Source organism: Gracilinanus agilis, chromosome 5 (assembly GCF_016433145.1).
Source record: "Gracilinanus agilis isolate LMUSP501 chromosome 5, AgileGrace, whole genome shotgun sequence".
Classification (NCBI taxonomy): domain Eukaryota; kingdom Metazoa; phylum Chordata; class Mammalia; order Didelphimorphia; family Didelphidae; genus Gracilinanus; species Gracilinanus agilis.
In genome coordinates, this window is record NC_058134.1 from 196705418 (window position 1) to 196711417 (window position 6000).

Consider the following 6000-nt stretch of genomic DNA (forward strand, 5'->3'; position numbering starts at 1 on the left):
TATCCCAGTGCCAGTTCTGTATTCACCAGGACTTTGCCCTCTCTGGAAACCACATCACAAAGATGATACTAAATCTTTGCCTAAATAAAGATACTAAATCTTTAGAGGTCTCTGTTAAGAGTCTGCCCATTTCTACAGAATCTGAGTAAAAGCTTTCCTTTACCTTCATTCAGGAACTCAGGATTATCGTTAAGTCAGCTAAAAGATCCTTTCCTACAGGTAAATGTATAATCATAGTTATACAGAGACAGATTTACCTTCCCCCTTGTCATTAAAAGCAAAGCACCTCCCAATAATTCCACCCATGATTCTCCAAAACCTTTTTGGGAAGGAGCTATCTGAACAATCCTGGGGAAAGAAACCTGATAATTTAGGGAAACATGAGTCAGGCATAGTTTATGGAACTCCTTGAGGGGGTAGAGACCAGGATACCCAGGTGATTCCGGCAAGGGGAAGGAACAACCAGGGCTATGTCTAAAAACACCTCAGCCTTATCAAATAAATCTTCCAGGAGACTAGCTAGATCTCATAAAACTACTGGAATGGCAGAGGCACGATGAGGAAACTGTTGTAGACAAACTTCTTGCTGGAAGATGGAGGAAATGAGTTAATTTGCCAGCTGGGAAAAGGTCAAAGATCACAAAAGATGATTAAAGATTCCCCTTGGACAGAAGTAGCTGCCTCATCTTTAGGAAGATCATGTTAGCTGTCCCCAGTATCATGGCTCCAACATCTAGTTTGATCATGGACTCTTCCCCTACCTTTTGTTGTTATTGTTCAATGGTTTCAGATATGTCTGACCCTTCATGACCACATTTGAGGTTTTCTTGGCAAAGATACTGGAATGAAGCAACATTCCTTTCTCCAGTTCATTTTACAGATGAGGAAACTGAGGCAAATAGGGTTAAGTGACTTTCCCATAGTCACACAGCTATCTAACTTAAGACTCCAGCCTAGAGATCAATCTGCTGTGCCACCTCGATGCCCTGTACCCTGTGGGAGGCATCAGCAAACTCCCTTCAATAGTTCTAAACCTAAAGGGGATAATCTTTGATTATGTAGTCCTGTTTTGTCCAGGCTTGAGCCCACACATCCACATCCACGGCTGCCAACCAGGAATGACCATAAATGAATATCTTTTCTTACCTGTCCCTCAAGCCTCTCTTACATATCAGCTATGTACCTTGGAGTTCAGCCCACTGGAAGGGCTTTCTTTAAGACCCCCATTCCTCAGGATAATCCCCATTTCCAGATTAATGATCACAAAGGGCCCTTAGCACATTCCTTTCTTGTATAAATCAAAACCATTAGTGAACCAGGTAAAATAACACTCCTTGGGAGCCAGGATCTGGTTTGGGGGATTGGGGAGAGAAGTCGAGGGGTAGGGAAGAGGCAACACCCACCTGGCTAACAGGATTCAGAGTGCCAGGCCAAGGCTAGAAGTCTGAGCTTCTGGCAGGGCAGCAACCTGTTTGTGAAGAGCTCTATCACCAAAGAGATCTAGGTAAGAGCTATTTTGAATACAGTGGGCCTCATTTTATGTCAGTTGGATACCCACAAATTCAGGTATACACAATTGGCAATCAAAAAAATGAAGGCAGAAAAATACATAAAATAAAAATATTTAATTACGCTCTAATTCCAGGCTATATCAGCGTACACAGTGCTTCTCTTTGTTTCATTAATGCTATTGAGTTATTAATAACAGGCCCAAAGTACCAGAGTAGTGATGCTGGTGGCTCTGATAAGCCTAAGAAAAGTCATAAAGTTTTAGGTATGTTCATATAAGAAATACTTATTAAATTATGTGGTTCACTATTTTTCATCTTACAGGAAGGATCTTGGAAAATATTGGTCTCGTAAAACAAGGTCCTACGATATACCATTCCAAGGAATGATAGACATTTCCTGTGCCCTACCCATTTTGTTAAAGGAACTATTTTGCAGCATCCAAATCATAATAGGCAACTCTGGATGGAGGGCAATTATATGATTTTGTTCAGTAGCAACTAGGGCCCAGTAAGAGGCAAGCAATTGCTTTTCAAAGGTGGAATGATGAGTTACTGCTCTGGGAAGATTGCAGCTTCAGAAACCTGATGGTTATTTGGTCTGACCAGCCCTAAGTGTCTGCCAAAAGCTCTATTCATCCTCGTCTTTATGGACAGTGATCTACAAAAACAAGAATCCTATAGAGTCAAAAGGACTTGGAGTTGGGGTGGAGGCAGAATTGCTGGGCAACCCACTGTAGGCCTATCAAGGATCTACCTTTTCTGGGTCCCACTCAAAAGAGACAAACATACAAGACATACAACTTGGTTCATGGAGGCCATCAAGATACCCTGATGAAGAATATGGATTCTCTAAGATCCAAAGAGGTCCATAAGTCCCTGGGCTTCCTTTCTAAACTTTGGGGAAGTGATTGTCAGTAGCTTGTTCTAGACTGTATCCAAAATCTTCTAGGTTCTCAAGATCTATTGCACTTCCCAAAACTTATGTGAGTGGCTGGTCTCTGGACTTTCTTGGGGTTGCTCTCCAACCTCTTGTCCTTCATATGGGCAACCGATCAATTAGGGCCTCTGCCGCCAGAACCTTATCTGGTCCAGTCAGTATAATAAATATTGCCATGTTACTAGTGGATATCAGTGCCCTCAGGAAGTGGGACCTTTTTCAAGCCTTTACACACCAGATTATGGCAGAATAAAGGAGCTCAGGGGAAGAATGATATAGGCATTCTAGGGTCCCTTCCAGGTAAGTTTCAGCTATAGGAATGAAGGAAAATGTATTAGTGAGGTAAACAATGCCATACCATGCCCTAGAAGCTTAGGCTACCTGGTCCACCACCTTGATGAAATCAGAAATAACAGACAACTTTGTCTAATTCCATGTAGTACGCTGTAAGCCACCAGGTGTCATCTCCTTCCTCCTCAACTACAAAGGGTAATTTATGGGAAGGGGAGTTGATATAACAAAGTATTCTGACTTCCCTCTTCTCCATTACTAGGAAAGAAATCTCTTTTACTTCTCCAGGGATTAATATTATTTGGTATTAACTGAATTAACTGAAAGTTCAAGCAACTCCACAATTTCTACTTGACAGTCTCCACCATAACATAAATGCTGGTGAAAGACTCAAGAGTTCATGATACCCCTTCCTTCTATAGTCTGCCCTCTAGAACCCCTCATGGAAGGTGGAGTGCCACAAAAATCCATCAGGTATCCTCTGGTATAATAGTAGCTTGAAGACACCATAGTTATCCAGTGTATCTTGGGCCATCACCATTCATGTTGGCTTTTGTCATGCCATTGGACTTTTAAGACTCTGGAAGAGAATGAGACTGACTCTGTGTAAGTCTGTCTCACTTAAATCCAGTTCACAGAAGAGTTAAGACATCATCTTGTGATGTTATTGGTCCTCTTAGAAAAAAAAAAATAACAGTAGTCTGATTGCTGCTTTCCAGTAGCAGTAGCAGGGTGAAAGGGTTTGCAGATGCCTTAGATAGACTCCACTGGGGGGGACTTACTGCCTTGATATTGAATGTCATGCTACAGTTTTATCAGTACTCTCATAAGATGACAATCTATCGCCTTCTAAACTTCATTTCAGAGCCAGGCTCAAAGCTCTCCCTGAGAGATTTTAATACTGTCCCCCATGCTGCTTTTGAGAGGGAAAGCTAGGTTTCTTTTCCCCCAACCCCAGAGGATTTATTTGTATCAGTTATTGAATTTACTCCCAGGGCTACTGCTATATTGAAAGCCTGCAGCAATTTAGCCAGTTGCTTTACATATGCCTATATGGTGAGCTGAAGATGTCAGAAGATGCCAACACCTAAATCCTGATGTCATTTGAGTGAAGCTCTGTCCAGAAGGTAAGATCTGATTGCCCCCAAGTCAGATGAGTCATAGGTTATGACACAGATTCAGTCTTCCAAATTCATTTCTTTCTTTCTTTTTTTTTTTTTTAAATTTTTAAACTCTTAACTTCTGTGTATTGGCTCCTTGGTGGAAGAGTGGTAAGGGTAGGCAATGGGGGTCAAGTGACTTGCCCAGGGTCACACAGCTGGGAAGTGTCTGAGGCCGGATTTGAACCTAGGACCCCCTGTCTCTAGGCCTGACTCTCAATCCACTGAGCTACCCAGCTGCCCCCCAAATTCATTTCTTTTACAAATGTTAACTTCTCCCTTATAGGCCTTCCCCTATCTCCATTTAGGGAACCAACTACAACAGAGCTTCAGCTTCATTTTTATAGGTTCAATTGTGCTCAGCTCCCCCATCTTAACTACTGAAAAAAAGGATGATCCCTATCAGATCGATTTAATTGACTTTGTAAAAGTAATCCCTCTAGAATATGCCCAAGAACTCTGCCACAGAGAAGCTTTCCCAATTGGCTACATTAGATCAATGATCCTTCAATAGCCATTGTTCTAATGACTCATTAAGCAACTGTTTATAGTTCTACAAATCTGGCAATCCTTTGGTAGGGAAAAAGGGAATAGAGTATGCCTGAGGCTTTCTTCCTACTCGAGTATATTCCCCATTCTCCTATTGGAGAATATTGACTCCCACTCCCATTCTCTTGCTTTTTGAGCCATGATCTCAGTGGGACTTATTTTCTGACACAACCTTTGAGGATAAGAGCTCACTTCCCAGGCATGACTGGTTGATTCCTATCCCTAATAGCATAAAGCTTCTTTAATTGTTTTTACAGAATTCATCAGCTAGCTTTCACTGTGCCAAGACAATACTTTTACACCTCCCTAGTTAATTCACTATCCCACTTACCAGAGCAGCTGTTCCAAACCTCTTCAGCTCTCATTAAGCCTCTCACAACACTTTCTCTGTCCATCCTCTTAACTCATACTTCATCTCCCAAAAACCAAGACTATTCAATTGAGATTTCCTCCTTTTCTCCTCAAATCTCAAATCACTGATATCTCCCCCCACCCATTATCTCCTCCTTCACCTCTGTCTTACATGAAGAGGTAGCTATCCACTTGCCAAAGCAAACCCCTCTCCAGGCATCCTTGATCCTTTTTTGAAAGCCCTTCTCTCAGTATGAATTCTAAGAGAGAAGAGCAGTAAGGGCTAGGCAATTGGGGTTAAATGACTTGCCCAGGGTCACACAGCTAGGAAGTATATGAAGTCCAATTTGAACCCAAGCCCTCAGGACTCCAGGGATGGCTCTCTATCCACTGAGCCCACCTAGCTACTCCAACAGTCTTCTTCACAGAATGCATCATTTTTGGTATCCATACCTGAGTCAGAAATTCTTTGTCCAATTGGTAAACGGTCTTTGCCTAGGTGATCATCCATCAATTCTCTCCTCCTGCTCATCCAAAAGTTCACTGTGCTATCTATCTGACTCCTCCAATCTTCTCCAGAAGATAGTCCTATTATCCCCATTCTCTCTCTTATTTTCAATTTCACCCTATCTGCGGATCCCTTTCTTGTGGTCTACAAACACACCCACATCTCTCCTATCCTTTAAAAAAAAATCACTTAATCTGACTACCCCTGACACCTATCATCCTCTATCTTTCTTATCTTGAGTGGCTAGATTCCTAGAAAAATTCAACTACAATAGGTGCCCCCACTTCCTCTCCTCTCACTTACTTCTAAACCCTCTGCACTCTTGTTTCTGACTCTATCATGCTACTGAAACTGCTGTCTTCAAAGTTACCAGTGATCTTTTAATTGATAAATCTGAGTCACTCTATTTGTCTTTCCTTTTTTCAAATTAAATTAATTTATTTTTTACAATTAACAAAAAAAAACCCATTTCCTCCTTCCTGCCACTCCTCCTCCATTGAAAAGGGGGAAAAAAATCCATGTAACAAATACAGTCAACTAAAACAGATTTCTGCATTGGGCAAGTCCAAAACTACATTTCTAAATCTGCACTCTGAGTCCATCACCTCTCTCAGAAAATAGCATGTTTCATCATGAATCTTCTGGAATACTTAAGTTACAAATTCTTGTTAAGTAATTTATCTTTACAATATT